Source organism: Neofelis nebulosa, chromosome 6 (assembly GCF_028018385.1).
Source record: "Neofelis nebulosa isolate mNeoNeb1 chromosome 6, mNeoNeb1.pri, whole genome shotgun sequence".
Classification (NCBI taxonomy): domain Eukaryota; kingdom Metazoa; phylum Chordata; class Mammalia; order Carnivora; family Felidae; genus Neofelis; species Neofelis nebulosa.
In genome coordinates, this window is record NC_080787.1 from 35,678,950 (window position 1) to 35,701,980 (window position 23,031).

Genomic DNA, 23,031 nt, shown 5'->3' on the forward strand with positions numbered 1-23,031 from the left:
ACATCTAAAACAAAAGTATCGTGAAACTCTCCTTTTCCCTAAAGTGCTAAAATGGATTCTGATATTTAATCAGGTTCATTGAGATGTCATTTACATACAGTGAAATTCACTCTGTTTAGATTCTATGTGTTTTGATAAATGTATACAATCGCTTACATCACCACAGTCAAGTCATCTCCCTCAAAATTCCCTACTGATGCTTTGTGATCAACCCCTCCCCCCAACGTGGAGCTACTGGCAAGCACTGATCTGATTTCTGCCAATACGATTTTGTTAAATTGTTTTTCTTGATGTGTGTCTAGATGTTTATTGATTTTAACGATCTTTTCTAAAAACCTGCTTTGGGTTTCATTACTTTTTGTTCTCAATTTTTATTGATTTCTGCTCTTTCTCATTTCCTTCCTTGTTCGCTTTGGATTTAATTTGCTCTTTTTTTTTTTTCCTGGATTTTTAAGGTGGAGGATTAGAGTACCGATTTGAAATTTTTCTTGTTTTCTAGTTTGATGTTTAAATTTCCATGTAAGCACTGCTTTGGTGGTATCCGCAAATTTTGATAATATTGTGTTTTTATTTCTATTCAATTCAAAATATTTTCTGGTTTCCACTGTGACTTCCTCTTTGACCCATGGGTTATTTAGAAGTACACTGTTTAATTTACAAATATTTGGGAGATTTTCCAAATATCGTTCTGTTATTGGTTTCTAATTTAGTTCAGTTGCGGTGAGAGAACATACTTTTTATAATTTCAATTAGATTAAATTTGGTAAGTCTTGTTTTATGGCCCAGAATGTGATCCATCTTGGTAAAGGCCCCATGCATCCTTGAAAAGAACATTGTTTTTCTGTCGTTGGGTGGAATGTTCCATAAACGTCAATTAGGTCAAATTTGTTGATGGTGGGTTCAGGTCTTTACATCTTTGCTAATTTTCTGTCTGGTTGTCTTATCAATTACTGAGACAGGAATGTTGAAGTCTCCAACTGTAACTGTGGATTTATCTATTTTGTTTTTCACTTCTAGAAGTTTTGCTATATGTGTTTTGAGGCTGTGTTCAATGCATGAAATTTTAGGACTGTTATGAATTGATTCCTTTATTGGTAGGTCCCTCTTTATCCGTGGTAATATTCCTTACTGTGAAGTCTAATTTGTCTGGTATTAATATAGCCCCTCTTCTTTCTTTTGATTAGTGTTTGCATGTATATCTTTTTGCATACTTTTATTTTTAACTCAGATATGGATTTATATTTGATGTGTTTCTTGTAGGGGGCATATAATTCGGATCTTGCTTTTATTTGTGCAACATAGTTCAAAAAGAAAATAGGTAACCAATAGAGTGAGAGAAAATATTCATAATACATACAGGCAACAGAAGACCAATATGAAAATAGATGAAGAATTTCTACAAATCAGTTGGAAAAAGACAGAAATACACAATACAAAACTGAGCAAACAACTTGGAGAGACATTTCATGAAAGCTGATATTCAATGGCCAATAAACTTATGAAAAAGTACTCAACTTCATTAGTTGTCAGAGAAATTCTAATTAAAACCACAACATGATGCCACGACATATCCCCAGAAGGACTCAAATGAAAAAGATTAATGACAGCAAGTGTTGGCAAGGATGTGGAGCAACTGGGACACTCACACACTATTGATGTAAAGGTAAAATCGGTACAACTACTTTGGAAAATTGTCAGGCGGTATCCAAAAATACCGCCCACAAGAGTGTGTATACAATGTCTACCAAAAACATTTACTAAAATGTTCATAGTAGCACTCCTCGTAGTAGCTCCATATTCAAAACTAGACAGATGCCATTAACAGTAGAATGGATAAATTGTGTTATAGTGTCACAAAGGGACAGGGGAGTGAACTACAGGGCCACGCAACAACGCAGATGAATCTCGACGTAATGTTGAATGAGAGAAATCAAACACAAAAGGTGACATACTGTATGACTCCATTTATATAAAATACAAAACGGTCAACATGAATCTACACGTTAGAAACGGAAAAGGATTACCCTTGTGGGTAGCGATCGGAAGGGGGTAGATGAAGCCATCCCATGAGGGAATATTCTGGAATCTTCCATGTCTTTCTCTGGAAGGTAGTTACAAGGCTGTGTTCATTTTTGTGAAAAATATCAAGTTGTATGTTTATGATATGTACCCTTTGGGTACACAAGTTACATGCTTCCATAAAAAGTTTTCAATGAAGACGCTGAAAAACAAAAAGTCGAATAATTTTATGAGACTTTTTACAAAAAACAGGCCACTGATCCCTGCTTTCATCTCCTTTCCTGTTTAGAGTTCCTGTCTTTATTTATGTTTATTTTGGTATTAATTTCATAATATTATTATATTTTATCAAAGTCATTCATGCACACAGTTTAAATACTTCAACAGGGCTTGTTATCGAAAATGACACCCACCCCCTACTGGGCCTTATCTGCCCATTTCTCATCCCCGGGTCAGTCCAACATAGTTCATTTTGGTTAAATGGATATTCACTGTTAACCTATTACCACTGCACAAACATTACTTGCTGCATAACCTCTCATTTCCCCTTGACCTAATAATTGCCTTTTTGTGAATTATTTCTACCTTCTTACCATGAATTCAATGTTCAAATATCCCCCAGTGCATATTTCTTCTCAATTTCTTCAAATACGTTAAGTAGTCTATCCTTCTTCTGAATGAAATTCCCTTTTTAAAAAAAATTTTAAACATTTACTTATTTATTTTTTGAGACACAGAGACAGAGCACAAGTGGGGGAGGGGCAGAGAGAGAGGGAGACAGAATCAGAAACAGGCTCCAGGCTCTGAGCTGTCAGCACAGAGCCCAACATGGGCTTGAACTCACAAACCGTGAGATCATGACCTGAGTCGAGCCAAAGTTGGACGCTTAACCGACTGAGCCACCCAGGCACCCCAATCCTCCCATTTTAGAATGACACCCTCACCATCTGGTGTCCTCCAGTCTAGAAACTCTTTAATTGGTACCTTCTGGGATATAAATGCTCAGACTTCTGCTAGTTTGGGAGGAGAAGTCATATACCTGCTGTCAGAGGAGGGGTATTTGGGGTTCAGCTGCTTCTTAAGTAGACTTCCAGCTAAACGTTCTGTTTTCAGCCCCATACTCACCTCCAGAGGTGATTTGTGTCACTAATTCCTTTTGCAGCTTCTTTGATGTAAATGTGGTTGCTGCTCGGTTTTCCCCAGCTTTCTCTAATCTACTAAATTAGTTACCATTTGCCTTGCAGCTTTCCAATTTCCAACATTTTGTTGCTTCTGTCTCCTTTTCTATTCTCCTCACTGTGTGATTTCGGTCATTAAAAAGAATGCCTTACCAGAATTCCTTCTGTGTCCTTTTATAACCTGCTATTTTATCACAGACAATGTGACATTTTACTTCTAATCAACTGGGAAAACTCCACATTGGTAACTTCTCAGAAAGAGATTGTCACAAAGTTATTTGAGTGACAGGGCATCTTGCCTGGCTGGTGAAGACAGTCTTCCCCTTCAACTTTCTGCCTTTATTGCTTTAGAAGTTTGAGAGCATTGATTGGCTTTTTGCTTTGTATCTACGAGAAAGAGAAAAGGAGGATGTGATGTCTGCTCACCACCACCCCGGGCCCTAGTACAAGTGTGAGTGCTAGTGGTTAATAGATCCAGGCTCATCAGCAGAAGGAGCTGTTTCCTGAGAGATATCGGGGACTCCAGACACAAGTCCTACTGCTGTGGGGCCTATTGTCCCAGTTTGTCACACGTTAATGTGGTAATGAGGACTGGCTGATGGCTTCTTCTGTAGGATATCAGTTCCAGTAACAGCAAAGCTTCCTTAAGCAGCTTTGAGAACTATGAGTGTTGAATCAGAATAGGAGAGGAGGAACACGGCAGATACTTCATGGAGGCTACAGCTGATATTTACAAACACATGTAAGGCCTCTTGTGGGCTCATCTAAAAAAAAAACAAAACAAACAAACAGGGAAGAGGGGCGCCTGGGTGGCTCAGTTAAGCATCTAACTCTTGGTTTCGGCTCAGGTCATGATCTCACAGTTTGTGATTTCAAGCCCCTCCTTGGGCTCCACCCTGAGAGCTCGGAGACTGCTTGGGATTCTCTCTCCCTCTATCTCTGCCCTCCTGGCTTGCTCTCTCTCTCTCTCTCTCTCTCTCTCTTTCTCAAAAATTAATAATAAAAATAAATAAACTTAAAAAAAATTAAAACAAATAGGGAAGAGAACTTTCTGCAGGACTGGCTGATATAGGTTCAGACCTATGGTGGTCTGCTGTATCGGTGACCCCTAATGGATGCCTCGCAGTATTCACAACCTTGTGTAGCCAATAGGCTACAGTGGATGGGACTATGAGCCAGTTCTGAGCCTAAGCCTAAAGAAACCCTGGTAGTTTTCATTTTTGCTCTCCTGGGAACTTTGAGTCTCCAGGTAAGAAGTCTTTCTACCCTGCTGGAGTGACTGTGTGGAAAGGCCACACAGAGAGGGAGAGGCCCTGAGATTTCACAACAAAGAACTGAGGAAGCCGGCAACAATGAGAACTGAGGCTTCAGATGTATGACACCAGTTGAGCAATTGCAGTCATCCCCTGGCCACTTGAGCCTTGCCAGCTGAGGCTCAAGACCTGTGAGTGAAGAAGCCCTCGGGGGCATTCCAGCGCCAGTGCGCATCACATGAATCAGAAGCCAGCTACGACCTGCCAGAATTCCTGACACATGTGTTGTGAGAAACAATAAAGCGGCGACTGTTTTAAGACATCGAGTTTTGGTGCAGTTTGTTATGCGTCGATAGGTCACCAGACTGAACCAGAAGAACTTCGGGTTCTTGATGTTTGAGGGACTGCCTCTACCCATCAAGATGTCATGACATGGAGACTGTGCTCAAAAAGAGCTAAAGAAAATGGCAAAAAGAGTTAAAGAAAAAGCATATACTGGTCTGGAAGAAAAATATGCATTTTAGAATTTTTTTTAAGTTTCTTTATTTTTAGAGTGGGGGGGAGGGAGGGAGGAGCAGAGAGAGAAGGCGAGGGAGAATCCCAAGCAGGTTCTGCACTGTCAGCACATTGCCCGACGTGAGGCTTGAGATCATGACTTGAGCTGAAATCAAGAGTCGGATGCTCAATTGACTGAGCCACCCAGGTGTCCTTGGAATTTTTATAAAATCTCTAAAAAAGATTTGAGCTTAGGCATTTTCTCCTTTACTCACCGTTGGTTTCAAAAACCTAAACTTAAAGACAAGAGTGGGAAATGTCCCCAAACACTACCTTCAGATTGGGTGGCTTTTTACGGATCCCAGTATGAGCTCCCTTTAACCCATGGCAAGGGAGCTGGGGCCTTCCACTTGTGATATTTTTTGGCAGTGGCTTAAATCTGATGCCTGTAGTTTATTTATTTACTTACTTACTTTTATTTTTTAAGTTTATTTATTCTGAGAGAGAGAGAGAGAGAGAGAGCTTGCATATGTGATTGGGGGAAAGGCAGAGAGAGGCGGGCAGAGAGAGGATCCCAAGCAGGCTCAGGGGGGGGTCAGCGCAGAGCCAGATGCAGGGCTAGAACTCACAAACCATGAGATCATGACTTGAGACAAAGGCAGATGCTTAATTGACTGAGCCACCCAGGTGCCCAAATTATTTATTTTTACTTTAGAGAGAGAGAACTCAAGCAGGGAAGAAGGGCAGAGGAAGAGAGAGAGAATCTTAAGCAGTCTCTACATTCAGTGTGGAGCCAACTTGGGTCTCGATCCCATGACCCCAGGATCATGACCTGAGCCAAAATCAAGAGTCAGGTGCTCAACTGACTAAGCCACTCAGGCGCCCCGATCTGATGCCTTTGGTTTATTTTTTCTTAATGTTTATTTATTTTTGAGACAGAGAGAGAGACAGAGAGAGAGAGAGAGAGAGAGAGCGCATGAGTGGGGGAGGGGCAGAGAGAGGGAGACACAGAATCCAAAGCAGTCTCCAGGCTCTGAGCTGTCAGCACAGAACCTGACTGGGGCTCGAACTCATGAGTAGTGAGACCATGACCTGAGCTGAAGTCGGACGCTCAACCAAGTGAGCCACCTAGGCACCCCTGATGCCTTTAAAGCCAGGTTGGGGTGCCTGGGTGGCTCAGTTGGTTAAGCGTCTGACTTCAGCTCAGGTCATGATCTCCCAGTTCGTGGGTTTGAGCCCCACGTTGGGTTCTGTGCTGACAACTCAGAGCCTGGAGCCTGCTTCGGATTCTGTGTCTCCCTCTCTCTCTGTCCCTCGCCTGCTTGGGCTCTGTCTCAAAAATAAATAAACATCAAAAAAAAATTTAATAAATAAATGAAGCCAACATAAGTTTTTTGGGTTTTTTTTTCTCATTAAAATTTTGTTTTAATGGGTCTCAAAATTCTGTGACAGATTTTTGGTCAAGTTGTTTCCATTAAAAAGTACTGACTTTAAAAACGAGTAACTTAAAACTGCCACACACACACACACACACACACACACACACACAAATGGTCCACAAAACCTCCTTTCCTTCTGAAGGTTTTATGATTCATTGTTATCATTAACCAGTCTTTTACTTTAAACTTAAATGGCAAATTGATACAAACAGTTCTGAGACTGTTCTACCACCATAAAGCCAGGTTACATTTTAAAAATAAACTCCTGCAAGAAAGAAAAACATTTTAAAAATAAACTCCTGCAAGAAGGAAAATACTCATCTTTACAGAATCCTCCTCATGTGGTGCTGGTACATTCTCTCAAGAAGTACCTTAATATAAGGAAAGGAGGTGAGATTAGGAACCATAGCAGACAGGGCTTGAATCCCACCTCTTTCATGGTTTAGCTGTGGGGCTTTGGAGAAGTTATTCAACCTCTTTCAGTCTGTGCTCCCTCATCATTGAAAAGCGAGAATGTTAATACCTATCCTGAAGGATTGCCTTGAGAATAAAAGAGGTAATGTATATGAAAGTACATAACATACTGCTGGGCATATGGTTAAGGCTCAAAAATATCTTGGCTTCATTTTGCTGCATTCGTAAGTTATTGGAGCCAGAGTTATGACTCAAGGAGGTCGAAGAAAAGCGAAAGGGCTAGACAGCTCAGTGGTAGTTGGTCAGGACCATCACTGCCCTCTCTTCTCTCCATTGCCATTGACTTAGATCCTAGAGAGACTAGACTTTTAAAATAGTAACCTATTACCCTATATTTTCTGTAATCCCCATCCCTATGCTCATCACAGAAAACAAGGGTTCTGGTTTTATCTCAAGAAAGAATGATAATACAACACCGATTACAAATGAGTCAAATTTTTTCTTTGGGGCTTTAAAAGCCAACGACTCATGACATAAGAAAACCTCTTAAAAAAAAAGAATAATTGAAGACCTGATTTTTCTCAACATTGTCACGCATATGCACACATACTCACACACATGCATACACACACTGACACGTGTGCATGACCACAAAGGACTAGCCAAAAATTCCCTGGACTTCAGAGTAGGGAGAATTCTAGCTCTAGTTTTGCCATTGACTTAGATCCTTAGAAACTATTAATGTGTTTTTCCCTTTGCACTTAGCAAGGAAATGACCTCCTTCTTATTTGGTTATGGCATCAATCTGTTTGTGAGGAGATTAAGATTGTTTCAGGAGGGATACTAAGAAGAAAAGAGCTAATATGCATTATTGAAATTCAAAATAGTTTTTTTCCAGCAAAACAATAGGCTTGAAAACTGGACTCTGTGAGAGAAAGAATTTTCTATATTCACTTAGCTCCCATTTAACAAGATCAAGATCCAAAACTAGATTCAAATCTCCACCAAAGTAGGGGTAATTTAGTCTATTGTCTCTGATTTCCCCATCTACTCATGACGATGATGATAACACCTATATCAAAGGATTGTTTCCAGAATGAACTTCTGTCTTCTGAAGTGGGACTTAGGAAGTGGGCCAGGAAGCCAAGGATATGATATCGAAGGAATAAAAGAGAAGCCTGCCCTTTCCTTTCTTGGACATTGAAGAAGATAGCTAGAAGGTGAGAGTGAGATAAGAATCAAAGAGGCTTAACTTGCTTTTGTGGGAATGGCTTCAGATATATCCAGAAAAGAGAAGAAATCATTGAAGTTGGCACAAACTTGTGCCCAATGTAGATAAATGGACAAATCAGGGTAAACTGTCAGAGAGATAGGGTCTAGTTTGTACTTCTAGTCCTCCAGTGATGAGTATTCAGTTGAGAGCCATGGGCATGCCATGGAGAATGGTATGGCAGGAAGATCCAAACAGGAAACAGAGGCATGTAGTTTGGGCCAGAGCCTGGATGGGGGACATGTCAAAATTCAAGGGGTCCACTGGGCTTTGCAGAGCTATGGGGAGGTTGAAGTCAGACCTAGTCAAGAAAGACATGTGAGGGGGCACCTGGGTGGCTCAGCCCATTAAGTGTCTGACCCTTGATTTCGCCTCAGGTCATGATCTGGCAGTTCATGAGTTTGAGCCCCACATTGGGCTCTGTGCTGACAGCACAGAGCCTGCTTGGGATTCTCTGTCTCCTCTCTCTTTGCTCCTCCTCCACTCATGCTCTCTCTCTTTCAAAAAGAAATAAACTTAAAAAAAAGAAAGAAAGAAAGACATGTGAGATACTGTAAGTGCTGACTTTAGCCAAAGGCCAGCAGGGGGAGAATGACCAAGTGCATATTGGCCAATAAACCAGAGGAGCCAAAGGACACATTGAGAGCACAAGGACCCCAATTCTCCTCATACACCCATTCCCGACGAGATCACTTAAGCCTCTTCTCTCTCTCCATGCACTCTCACAGCTACTTGGAAAAAAGCCTGGGAAGAGGCAAGACCTCTGAGAAATCTGAGACTCTGAGCATTTTTACCTAGATAGATTTAAAAATATCTGAACAGCCTGTTTGTTCTGTGGTATTGCACTGGAACAACTACAGCTTTTAATGCCACCCAGTGGATGAAGTTTGTAAGAAAGACCACATTGCTTATAGATAAACTATTTCTCCTCACATTCAGAGTTGTAGTATAAGATAATTGATCCTATTAAGGAGCTTAGACGTTGGTGGGACCCTCAAAATGGACTGCAATAGTCAGTTTTTGTTGTGTAACAAACAACTCCAAGATCTCAATGGCTTATAACAAAAACCACCTATTTTCATGCTTTTGGTGGTAGAAGTTGGCGATGGTTTGACTTATCCAAGTTGGGCTTGACAGGGAGTAGTAGGGCTTCAGACTTCTGGTTATGTTCAGTTATTTAATCTGGGACCCAAGCTGGAGGGGCAGTGCATGTCTGGAATTTGCTCTTCTCTTAACACACCACAGGAGTGTAAGAAGCAAAGTCAAATCACAAAAGCACATTTAAAGTATATGTTTGTATCATGTTATATGGCATTCTATTGGCCCAAGGAAAGTCACATAGCAAAAGGCATGGATGTATACTTAAATAAAGGGGAGGCAGAGAATTGGGAATAACAATCGAAACTGCCAGAGGGCCACTGTTCCCTGCCCACCCCTCACTCCCAAGCAGTAACATTTCCAAAATGATGTGTGAATTCTAGGAGCAAAGTTTCCCGTGTGCAAAGAGTATCAGTGGAGAATCACAGAGGGCCCAAGGAACCAGCATACCAAGCATGATGGAGCAGGATGAGGAAAGCCTAGGTCTTGGATGACACAGTTTAAGGTGTTTACCAGCCACCTACCTCCAGACCTTTTTGTAATATGAAATGAGTTAATATCTATACTGTTAGTTGAGTTTTCTGTCAGTTGCAGCTGAGTGTATCCTAACCAAAACTGGTTAGACTCTTATTAACTCTATTTTTCCTTGAGGCCTAGAGAAGTAAATGCTGGAGGTTGGATTTGAACCCAAGCTTTGTCTACAGAGCACATGCTTTTACTTTACTGATACCTTGCCCTCCAAGTCTTGTGTGAGGCTGAAGTCTCTTAGATACATGTCAGCTGATTCAACGGGTAATGGAGTTAAATGCCTCCATGGTGAAAAAGCAGAAAGTCTGGGCATAGCAGTAAAAAATACCAACATGGCTTTGATCTGGCCCTGTAGCCATACAACTCAGAGAAGAGTCAGGGCCAGGCACCAGAGGATACTCAGATGTAGGGCTAGTCCTGAGGTTTCTCTGAGTTTTATGCAGGAAGAGATGTTAGGTGATGGTGACCTCATTCAACAATTTAATCAACCTACACACTTAAAATAAGGCCCCTCAAGCACCTGCTCCCTTCATCCCCCTCTTCTGCTTTGAAACAATGAAAAGGAAATTTGGCAAATAGCAAGTCTAAGCCATCAGTCTTCAAATCTATTCTATAGATCAAAATTTCTGGGCCACATGGAAATACCTCTCTAGGTAGATACCAGGAACTGACCCAACAATTGTATCCCACACAGTAGGTGTTCATGAAGGTTTACTGAATGAATGAACAAACCACAATATAGGATCAGCCACAATATAGGATCAGGGCCTGATGAACCTCCCTGCAAGCCCAAAGATCTGTTGGCCAGTGTATTTAGAGTTATTGAAGCTCAAAGGTCTACCTGATATTAGTCAAAGTCATGTGAGACAGATCAGCTAGAATACCTAGGATATCATGTCTTTCCAGTGAGTAGATTTCTCATACCTCTGTCCAAGGAACTTCTTACTACTGAGGTACAGATGCAGAATAAACATGATAGTCACTGAGCATGAGTCAGAGGGGTGAGGACATGTTAGGCAAGTTTCCCTAGGGCCCCACAGAAGCCATTGAAACATGCCTGTCTTGACAGGATTTGGTAATTCTGAAAGTATAATTTAATTTCTCAGGCCTGGATACAATTTTGTCACACAGTACAAGATAGATAGATCAGTTATCAGATATATATATACGTATATATATGTGTGTGTGTGTGAATATATATGTATATATATATATATCAGATATCTGATCTATCTATATCCACATATATCAGTTTAAATTATATATATATATATATATATATATATATATATCAGTGTAAATTATATATATAATATATATATATAACATATATATATAATATATATATAACTTATAAGTTTTATATATATTATATATATAATTTAAACTGATATTTTGAGGGACTCCTCCTCCTATTAAGAGAAGTCTAGCCCTGTCCAAGCCCCAGCTTCTTGTCTGTGAGAGTACCTCCAGGGTCTTCCCCATAACCCTACATAGCACTTGGCTCTCAGGTGGCACAATGAATGCCCAGGATTCTAACAGAACTCCAGTGATGATGCAGTCCCTGGTGCTGACACATCTCTGTCCCCATCACTTTTTTTATACTGGGCTTCTGCACAGAGGGACCAGGGTGGGGCATCCACCTCCTTCCATAGGCCTCTGCTTTCATAGCTGGTGCCGTGGTGTTTCTTAGTTCTTTTACTTGTTCTGAAGCAGAAGGCCTTCGCAGGGAGCTCAAATTTGCCCATATCCAAGAATAACTTGATTCAAGTCCCATTTTGAGGCTATTTCTTTTACTCATTCACTTAATCAGTCAACAAATATTGGTGGTCAACTTTGTGCCATCAGTGTGAGAAGCACAGGGTCCCTGCCTTCAAGCAGCTTGTGGCCCAGCTGAAAATATTAACATTTAGTGAAACATTACAATGAAATGTGAAGTGAGTTATGATAGAACAAATAAAATGTGCTATGAGGGATATGGAACAGGGACAGCTAATCTCATGTGACGCAGTAAAGAGCTTCCTGAGGATATGAAGTTCACGGTGAAAACTGAAGGATGAATAGAAATTAGCCCAGTAAAAGAGTGAGGAGACTTAAAATTTTTTTTAATGTTTATTTATTTTGAGAGAGAGAGTGTGTGTGTGAGAGTGGGGGAGGGGCAGAGAGAAAGAAGGAGAGAGAGAGAGAGAGAGAGAGAGAGAGAGAGAGAGAGAGAGAATGAATCTCAAGCAGGCTCCACACTCAGCGTGGAGCCTGACTCGGGGCTTGATCCCACGACTGTGAGCTCATGACCTGAAGTGAAATCAAGAGTCTGACGGTTAATTAACTGAGCCAACCAGGCGTCCTGGGCCTTAAAAATATATTTTTTTAATTAGGGCGCCTAGCTAGCTCAGCGGGTAGAGCATGTGACTCTTGATCTCTGACTAAGAGTTCAAGCCCCACCTTGGGCATAGAGATTATTAAAAAAGAAAAAAAATTAAAGAGTGTGGGGCCAAGGGGCTCACTGTTTTGTACAAATTATTTGAAGGTAGAAAAAACACTCCATGAGATTATTACTTGGATACAGGGTTATAACTGACATTAAAACAAAAACAGCATACACTTTCCCAGGGAAGAGAAAAAAGAGAGTACATTTTCAAATTATTTTATAATGCTCAATATAACTTTGTTAACATTAGACAAAGACAGTATAAGATAGGAAAACTATAGGCTAATCTCACTAACAAGCATAGTTGGGAAAATCCTAAACAAGATTTTTGTAAATCTAACCCAGCTGTGTGTGTGTGTGTGTGTGTGTGTGTGTGTGTGTGAATCTAACCCAGCTGTGTGTGTACTGCTAACCTGACAATTAAAAAGGGGGGAAACCCCATAAATAATTATTGTATTATTTATAGGGATTTTATTGTCTACATAGAAAACCCAACACACCATTAGAATTGATAGGAAACCTTAGAAATGTTACTGGATATGAGATTAATAAGCAAAAAAACTGGTTTTCTTTATACAAGTGGCAGATTAGTAAGAAAATATAATTTTATAAAAGCCCTTTACAATACAATAAAGATTTGAAAGTAACTAGGGATAAATCAAACAAAAATGTTCAAGAAATTTCTGAGAAAAATTATATCATTTTATTGAAATGTGCTAAAGCAGACCTAAATAAACAGAAAGTCATACCATGTTTTTGGATGAGAAGACTTAATATTACAATAGTGTCAACTTTCCCCAAAGTAATCTGTAAATCTAATGCAATTCTAATAAAAATCCCTAGTAATAGTTTTTCTGGATGTCACAAGCTGATTCCAAAATTTATATGGATGAACAAAGAGCCAAGAACAACTAGATATCACAAGATATGTGCCTTACCATATATCAAGAATTATGGCGGGGCGCCTGGGTGGCGTAGTTCGTTAAGCATGGGATTCTTGATTTCAGCTCAGGTCACGATCTCTGGTTGTGAGATCAAGTCCCGCATCAGGCTCTGTGCTGATGGCACAGAGCCTGCTTGGGATTCTCTCTCTCTCCCTTTCTCTGTACCTCTTCAGCTCTCTCTCTCTCAAACTAAATTAATAAATTTTAAAAATAAATAAATAATAAATAAACACTAAAAAAGAATTATGGCAATTATTTAGTAATTAAAATAGTTGGGTACTGATACAGGGATAAACTCATAGGGCAATGGAGCAGAAAAGAAAGCTTAACAATAATTATGCATATGTATGGACATCTAATACTGACATAGGTAAATTGTCCTTGTTCTGTGGATGGGATTGAGTATTCGATAAAATGCACTGAGACAACTGGTTTTCCATATGAAAAAATAAAATAAAGGGGCACCTAGGTGGTTCAGTCAGTTAAGCATCTGACTTCAGCTCAGGTCATGATCTCACGGTTCATGAGTTCAAGTCCCGCATCGGGTGAGCATGAACCCCACTTTGAGTGAGCCCTGCTTCTCTCTCTTTCTCTCTCTCTCTCTCTCTGCCCCTCACTCACTTATGCACTCTTTCTTAAAATAAAATAAAATAAAATAAAATAAAATAAAATAAAATAAAACTAGATTTCTATCTCATTTCATACAGAGAAAGGAGGCCCAACTGGATTAAAGTCCTAAATGCATAAAGCAAAAATTTTAAACTTTCAGAGAAAAATGTAGGGCAGTAGAATATTGGGATAAGATAGAATTTCTGCATAAGATACTTGAAAAGCACAAGTCCAAAGGGAAAAAATTGATAAATTTGTCTATGTTAAAATTTAAAACTTCTGGGGCGCCTGGCTGGCTCAGTTGAAAGAGCATGTGACTCCTGATCTTGGGGTTGTTAGTTCAAGCCCCACGTTGGGTGTAGAGATCACTTAAAAATAAATCTTTAAAAAAAAAGAAATAAAAGTCATTATACGTGGAGTTTTGAAAAACAAATTAACAACAAAACATTGGTTACCTCTGAGAAGGGTTTACAGAGTAGCCGAGCAATAGGATAATGAGGGAGACTTTTTATTGGTTACTTTTTTTTAAAAGGTGAAATTCAAATAGCATACAGTTAATCATTTTCAAGTGTACAGTTTAGTGGTATTTAGTATATTCACAATGTTAATGTAACCACTACCTTTCTCTAATTTCAAAGATTTTTCATCACCCCATAAACACGCTTCCTGTCCATTAAGTAATCACATTCCCCTTGACTTCATCACCCTGTAACCTCTACTCTGTTTTTTGTTTTAAGTTTATTTATTTATTTTGAGAGAGAGAGAGAAAGAGAGAGAGAGCACGCACATGCACACACGAGTAAGGGAGAGGCAGAGAGAGCTGTCAGCACATAGCCCTACACAGTGCTTTTGGATCTTGCAAACCCTGAGATTGTGACCTGAGCCAAAATCAAGAGCCAGACATTCGACTGACTGAGACAGCCAGAGGGCAACCCCCCCCCCCACCTTTTGTAAGTTTATTTTGCATTCTGTCTCTATGGATTTGCCTATATATATATCGTATAAAAAGGAATCACACAATTTGACCTTTTGTATCTGGTTTCTTAGACTTAGCATAATTCAGCATTCATCAAAGTAGCATGTATCTGTACTACATTCCTTTTTTTATGGCTGAATACTTACTATTCCATTCTATGTATGTATCATAACGTGCTTATCCATTCATCAGTTGATGGACACTTGGGCTGTTTCCACCTTTCTGGCTATTAGAAAAATCGCTGCTATAAACATTCTTGTACAGCTTTCTGTGTGTACGTATGCTTTTATTTCTTGGGTAAAATTGCTGGCTCATATCAAGAATAAACAAAGCTGGGCGCTACTTAAAGTGGTAAGGACAGATTTTAGTCAGTAAGATACTAATGCAGTAGAGAAAAGAGTCCCACATGCATGAAACTCAACTTTGATTCGTACAGAGGTAACTGGGCATTTTAAAGGGAGAATGAAGGAATAGGGAGGGGGGTGAGGGGCAACTTTGTAGAGTCAGGGAAGTGAAAAATTACAAAAAGCAGGAAGCAGGGGAGTTGGTCCGTGTGAAATCCATTTGGGTTTATTAACTGGTGCTTATCCAGGTTAGGCTTCTACCCTCCCAAAGAGGCTGAGAGACAGGGGCCCTACCTTCAGGCATCGGCTGGAACAAACAGTAAATTCTTCTGCAGCCTTAAGTTTTCTCAGGCAGGTGCTTTAAGGGGGTCAAGGGTCATTGCAAGGATCTGGTCTTGAGCTGTTAGAAACGATGTTAGCATTTGTTTAAGTCTTTATAGGTCTAGATTGAAAGGGTTTAGAGACACCTGGCTAGAGTTTGGTCAAGGAGAGAATCTTTTTTAGTCATATGGTAATTCTATATTTAACTTTTTGAAGAACCCTGGTTATCTTTGTGTGCCTTTTGAAATACATGTGAATATATTTCTATTCCAAAAATTAATAATAAAAGGTGCATTAATGTAGACGTCATATATAGGCATATAACCAAGAAGAATTACTATCTAGAATTTATAGAGAGGTTCCACAAATCCATATGAAAAAGACAATAAACCCCACAGAAAAAGTGAAGACAGGACAAAAGACAATTCCTCAAAGAAGAAGAAAGAAAAACTGCCAATGAAAATAACGAGATAACACTTCACATCCATCAGATTGGCAAAGATAAGTCTGGTAATATCAAATGTGAGACTATGGGGCAATAAGGGCCCTCTTACATTGGGTCAGAGAGTAAACTGGAAAAACCAATGTGGAGACCGTTTGGCAATTTCTAGTGGAGGTGATAACACAATATCATTTATACACTTTTAAAAAAATGTTTATTTACTTTTGAGAGAGAGAGACAGAGCTCGAGCAGAGGAGGGGCAGAGAGAGAGACACAGAATCCAAAGCAGGCTCCAGGCTCTGAGCCATCAGCACAGAGCTCGAACTCACAAACCATGAGATCATGAACTGAGCTGCAGTTGGACACTTAGTGGACTGAGCCACCCAGGTGCCCCTCCACTTATAGACTTACACCCAAATTCTCCCACATTTGCACAAGAAGGTATACAGAAGTATGTTTATTGCAACATTATTTTATATAGCAATAAGGTGGAAATTATTTTTTTTAATAAATGTCTGGTAGGTCTACGTGGTTTATGCCATTTTTTTTAAGTTTATTTATTTTTGACAGAGAGAGAGAGAGAGAGAGAGAGAGAGAGAGAGAGAGAGAATGAGTGGGGGAGGGGCAGAGAGAGGGAGACACAGAATCCGAAACAGGCTCCAGGCTCTGAGCTGTCAGCACAGAGCCCAATGCGGGGCTCAAACTCACGGATCGTGAGATCGTGACCTGAACCAAAGTCGAACGCTCAACTGACTGAGCCACTCAGGCGCCCCAATAAGGTGGAAATAACTTTAATATCCATAAGCGAAACAATGATACATGATCTGTGATATATTTGTAAAATTGAATATTATACTGCTGTGCTGTTCAATATGGTAGCCACAAGCCACATGGGACTCTTTACATTTAAATTTAAAAATTATAGGGGCGCCTGGGTGGCTCAGTCGGTTGGGCAACCGACTTCGGCTCAGGTCGTGATCTAGTGGTCTGTGAGTTCGAGCCCCGCGTCCGGCTCTGTGCTGACAGCTCAGAGCCTGGAGCCTGTTTCGGATTCTGTGTCTCCCTCTCTCTCTGACCTTCCCCCATTCATGCTCTGTCTCTCTCTGTCTCTAAAATGAATAAACATTAAAAAAAATTTAAAAAAATAATAAAGTTTTAAATTTAAAAATTATAAATTTAAATTGATTCAAATGAATTCTATGTTTTAAATTTCAAAGTTTGAATTCAGTTCCTCAATCACATTAGCTGCATTCAGATGCTTCAAGTGCTCAGTAGTGGTACCATATTGGACAGTGCAGATATAGAACATTTCCATCACTGCAGAAAGTTCTACTGGACAGCACTGTTATGGAACAGATAAAATGAGTCATCTGGGTCGACATGTTTCAAAATATATAAATCTCAAAAATATAAGGTTGATAGGAAAAAGCAGGCAAGCTGCACAAGGACACCTAGAGTGTCCCATTTAAATGCCCTCCCATTTAATACACACTCCCACTTAAATAGTTTGGAAATTAAAAACATTCATTGCCTTCAGAGACGGGAAGTGTGTGGTGAGGGATGAAGTGGTTGGTAGACTTTTAACATACATCCTTTGCCTCTCTTAAATTTTGAATCATGCAATTATATCATCTATTCAAATATAGCAAAATAAATTCTGGCCCCAACCAGTTCAAGAAAAATGCTCAAGGCACCTACAGCCTGTTTGGACTTTGGCAAAACCATATTTATGGGTTTCTTGTTGAAACCTATCCACCAGATTATCTTAAAAAAGAAACCTGTGTTTCCTTTCTGTGATATTTTACAATTGCCACAGAATGCAAAAAAAAATATTTGCACTGAAACGTCTCCAGCAAGACCTTGCTCAATCCTCTGTTATGTTTCACGTGAAAATGAAAACCTGTGATCAAAAAAGTTTTGAAATCACTTGTAAATAAAATGTGATGTGAAGATGAAACTAAACTGTAATGTGTTAGCAACTAAGTAAATCCAGTTTGAACACGTTAAAATGCTGTATGTTCTCACAAACCCATAAAAATACAGTAATGGTACAAAATAATTTGCGGGCCTGGCAATCATCACATTCAGGCTAGAGGTTACCTCTGAGGAGAGAGGAGGGCTGTCTCGAAGGAGTACACAGGGGCATCAACTGAGTCTGTAGTATTTTACTTATTTAAAAAAAAAAACAGGACAAATAGTTAGTGTTGAATAAGGGGGTGGTGATTCCGTGAGGTTCACTATGGCTGTGCTATGTGGTTTTCTACTTATTTCTTGTTTTTTTTTTTAATTTTTTTTCAATGTTCATTTATTTTTTGAGAGAGAGAGAGATAGACAGAGTGTGAGCAGGGGAGGGGCAGAGAGAGAGGGACACACGGAATCCGAAGCAGGTTCCAGGTTCTGAGCTATCAGCACAAAGCCTGACGCAGGGCTCGAACTCACAAACTGTGAGATCATGACCTGAGCTAAAGTCAGACGCTCAACCGACTAAGCCACCCAGGCGTCCCCTCCCCCCGCCTTTTTAAACACTATAAACGCTTTATTAATCGCAAACCACCCCTGTGGGCCAAGTGGTCCTCCCAGACATCCAGGACCCAGCCACAAGTTCAGCGCAGCCTCTCGCTCTTTCAGGGTGAGCACTTGGCCCTGGCGCCCAAGGCCTCTCACCTTGTGGAGGGTGGAACTGCTCCTGCGATCCGTGACCTCCACGTGCACCTGCGTGCACTGTCCACGGGAGCCGGTGCCACCCAGCACGTTGCCGAGCCTGGCCAGCTCGATAGGCTGAGCGGGGCTGGCCTCCGGGGTGGCGGCGCGGCGGCTGTCAGACGGAGAGCTCCTCATTTTGAAAGAGAAAGGAAGGGAAGGGAGAAAAAATCATTTTAAGCTTTAAATGGGAAGGCCTGGATGTGAGGGAGCACATTGCACTTCTGAGAAATTAAAAAACGCTTTGTAGCCGGATTTGCCCTGGAGACGTCTGGCCACGCGGGCATGGGCAGCACACTGGACCATTTAAGCCGTGGTGGCAGAAAAACATAGGGAAGGGCTTCTTTATAAAGCAAATATAAGATCAGATATGAATTTTTCTTTGAAGAAGGGAAGCCTCTTTTTAATTAGCCAAGGGCTCACTAGATTTGGAAAACATCAAAAAGCTAAATACAATTCTCAAGGTGAATGCATTTTACATTGCACTTACTGCTCTCAAGATTCCGGCATCCAAAGGGAAGAAAATGCGTACCATTGTACATGCTGTGCTGAGTATATCACATCTGTGATCTCTTAATTTTTGTCATTGCCTCTCTTATCTGCTCGTCTATCTGTACTCCTCACTGGGGTGAGTACTTCAAAAAAGGCAGGGACCATGTCTGTCCTGTTCACTGCTGTGTGCCCAGCGTCCCACACAGGGCCCCTGGCTCCATGCTGTAAAAAAGTATTCTCTTGGGGCGCCTGGGTGGCTCAGTCGGTTAAGCGGCAGACTTCGGCTCAGGTCATGATCTCACAGTCCGTGAGTTCGAGCCCCGCATCGGGCTCTGTGCTGACAGCTCAGAGCCTGGAGCCTGTTTCACATTCTGTGTCTCCCTCTCTGACCCTCCCCCGTTCATGCTCTGTCTCTCTCTGTCTCAAATAAATAAACGTTAAAAAAATTTTTTAAAAAGTATTCTCTTTTTGTTTTGTTTTGTTTTAGTTGTTGAGTCAACATCTTTCTTCTTGGTCATTTGTTTTAAACTTATTAAATAAACCAAAAGAACTGTTCAGTGTGTTATACAAACACGTGTACAGGCATGTATGACTGAAATCAACCATCTAACAATAGAAAATGTCAATGTTTGGAGCCCATCAATGCTTGGGGATTCTGGGCCATTTTCCCGTATGGAAAACAGGCTTAGCATCTCCATCTCCAACAGACGCATGTTGTCTCCTGTGATAAGTAAGGAGTGAAATGGTCCTTCCAAGTTCATAGCGCATGTTTGCTGCAAGTGCTGGCTGCAATTTTCTGGTCCTTAGCTCCAACCCTGGCTAAGCTAACACAGTGTCTCCTTGGTGGCTGCTGATTCTTCTCATATTCTTTGATTCTGAACAATCTCCAGAAGTTGCTGGGCTGCTGGATATTCATTCATACACCAAGGAGGTTTGTAAGTCTTCCTTCGATTAGATGTTCCAAAGACTACTCCTTTATTTCAATATCTAGTAAGCACGACGCATGTGTGCCATTTTGTCTGTTCTTCACTTTGTCAAAAAAGCTTTCCAGTGTCCAAGTGCCTGTCCGGGAAACGATAGAACCTGGCTCTCCCAATTTATACAACTGTAAACCTAACTACAAAACAGCAGCCTAAGCATCTATTATGAGAGCATTTTGAATAACTCGATGAGAGATTCCCAGTTTTGTTGCTCTCAGAATGAGATCACTGTGTGTTGTAGCCCCAAATGGATCATCAACCACAGGGAATCACTGATCTCAGCATCCTTCAAAATATTATCTGCTTCTTGTTCCACTTCTTCTCTATAAGCAAGAATCAATTTTCTTCCATAAAACTCTTCCAGGGCCTTTCTTCCCTACTGTCAGGACTCAGGCATAGGCTTCCAGATACACTCAGCTGCAGCGTCTTACAACTTCCAGGCCCTTGGGTGTTGATGATTCTTGGCATCTCCCAGGCCCAAGCTAATCAGGTAACACATTTCAAAATCCAGGGGGAGGGAGACCACTAACTGTTGCCTTTCCAAAGAAGCAGTTACTGATGGGAGCGCTTCTTACACTGAATTTGTATTCTGGATAAAAAATGAAGCAAAATGTTATTAAGGGTAGTAGCACCTTTTTTTTTTTCTTTTATGACTAATTTTTTCTGAGGAGCACTGACCAAAGAAAAGAAGATGATTCCTTAGATCTAAAGGGTGTATCTTCCCTGGATCGTTGACATTGCTTTTCAGTGTGATAATGGACCTTACTCAGGGAGTGGCTGTCTCTTGGGAGGCTTACCCCTGCAGATGGAGGGTGAGTGATGCCTCCTTGGCAATGGGGACTGGAGACTGGAGAGGGAGGTCTTCGTATCTCCAGGGAGGGATTGTATGCATTCACTCCCTTTTTATTGACCAACTTGCATTTCCCATCAAAGAAATGACAGTAAAATATAGAAAGCCACATTTCTTTCATCTAACTCAACCTCTGGCCTACTTAAGTGACCAGTTATTTCCCAGTCTGGATATGAAAATTTCCTTTATGAGAAACTCTCTAGGACGTTCATTGAATACGGTTTATAGTAGTGGAATTTTGTGATCTGGACACATGGTTAAAAAGAACATTCCCGTAGCAGCGTGAGGTGAAACCTGGATGATGCCTGGCCTCTGAAGATTCCCTCATGCCCAATGTCCCGTGGGCATTCTCATCCCCAATCTCATTTCCCCTCCTCTTCCAAATCTGTGCTGTTAGCTGTGTTTGGATAGTCTGGGAGAGTAGGGAGAAAGATGAGATGGCCAGAGAGAATCCAGCCATCTGTTTGTAGTTAATGTCAGGAGCTCTCTTATCTTTTTGAGAACTGGAAAGTCACCGGAGAAATAGTTACCACGTGGACTAAAAATCTCTATTAGTTTTTGGGTAGAAAAATGCAAACAGGAATTTTCCAATGTTCCCCATCCAATCTTTGTGTCCACAGAAACATCTCAACATTTCAGTGGATCCTTGGGGGGCCTGGGGGGCAGATTTAATTCTCAGTCTCAGGGAAATCTTTTTAAAAGAATTTTTCATACCTAGGTATTATAGCCATGTTATATGACATTTGAAAATGTAGTGAAAAGTTTTGCATTTTGATTATTTTTCCTCACTCTTTTTCTTATGCATCCTCTTTTTTCCAAAACGCAATTTTGAATGTAGTGTATATACAAGTCCCCCCAGGGGGGGCAGACTTCTTCACTCACCTTAAATCATAAATGCTCTCCTTTGTGGAGGATCCAGATGAAGTGATGTGTTTCTGAAAGCAAATGTGCTATAATACCTTTTTTTTTTTTTTACTTGAATAACTAACAAGGAGGGATACTCTAGATTTGGAATCTAACTTGGCAAGATAATATGCAGATTTGATTAATTGTAACAAAATCAGCAAGGTCTCAAACAGGAGGCTATCAATATAAGGTGAATGTACAAATGTAATTTCACATAACAAATATAGTTTCAACATGAAGTAAACAAACACAGTTTGCTATAATAAATAGTCTTGACAAATGCAATTTCCTTTCATAAAAAGCCTATCATCAAAGCCTTCAATTGTAGGTTATAATTTCTGGAGTTAGAAATAGCCTATCCCAGAGGCTGCCTGATTTTATCCCACTTTTTAAAATGAAACGGAAAAGTAAATAAATAAATAATAAAATGAGGGGTGCCTGGGTGGCTTAGTTGGTTGAGTGTCAGACTCTTGATTTCGGCTCAGGTCATGATCTCACGGTTCATGAATCAAGCCCCACATAGGGCTCTGGCTGACAGTGCGGAGCCTGCTTGGGATTCTCTCTCTCTCTCTCTCTGCCCCTCCCCTCTCTCAAAAATACATAAACTTTAAAAAATAAATTAAAAACATAAAATAAAATGGTAGTTACACTTTAACTAGAAACAGAGCATGCCAAAAATAATTTTGGAAAAGCTTCTTCCCCTTGGCCAAATGTTGGCCCATTGTACTTGATACATACTGTCTGTACCTATATCTGTACCTGTACCCATACTTGTACCTGTACCTGTACCTATAACCTGTACCTAAGCTGCACTGAAAGACTTCATGTCAATGAAATTCTTTTCTTGCAACACTTCCCGTAAGATATCACTGTCACTTGTAACAGTGACAAGTGATTTGAACCAAGGTTGAATTATGGTCTTTTAAAATGTATCATTTATTTTTTTAATTTTTTTAATTTTATTTTTTATTTTCTAAAATTTACGTCCAAATTAGTTAGCATATAGTGCAACAATGATTTCAGGAGTAGATTCCTTAGTGCCCCTGACCCATTTAGCCCATCCCCCCTCCCACAACCCCTCCCGTAACCCTCAGTTTGTTCTCCATATTTATGAGTCTCTTCTGTTTTGTCCCCCTCCCTGTTTTTTATATTATTTCCCTTCCCTTATGTTCATCTGTTTTGTCTCTTAAAGTCCTCATATGAGTGAAGTCATATGATTTTTGTCTTTCTTTGACTAATTTCACTTAGCATAATACCCTCCAGTTCCATTCACGCAGTTGCAAATGGCAAGATTTCATTCTTTTTCATTGCTGAGTCATACTCCATTGTGTGTGTGTGTGTGTGT

General features: G+C 40.4%; 1 long non-coding RNA gene and 1 pseudogene across 2 annotated transcripts in view; both read right to left on the minus strand.

Moving 5' to 3' along the window:
* Window positions 1–1,949: 1,949 nt before the first annotated feature.
* The window catches only part of LOC131514037 (uncharacterized), a 28,681-nt gene continuing 7,599 nt past the window's right edge, over window positions 1,950–23,031 (minus strand). The window contains exons 2-4 of one of the 2 annotated variants that reach the window (XR_009262894.1): window positions 18,423–18,591; window positions 2,613–2,706; window positions 1,950–2,221 (exon numbers count right to left, since the gene is read on the minus strand). This is a non-coding gene — a long non-coding RNA (uncharacterized LOC131514037). Of the gene's footprint in view, window positions 2,222–2,612; window positions 2,707–3,350; window positions 3,491–18,422; window positions 18,592–23,031 lie in introns of those variants that run through there. The other variant, XR_009262893.1, reaches the window with a different exon arrangement.
* On the minus strand, window positions 18,606–20,681 carry LOC131514036 (diphthine methyl ester synthase-like; annotated as a pseudogene).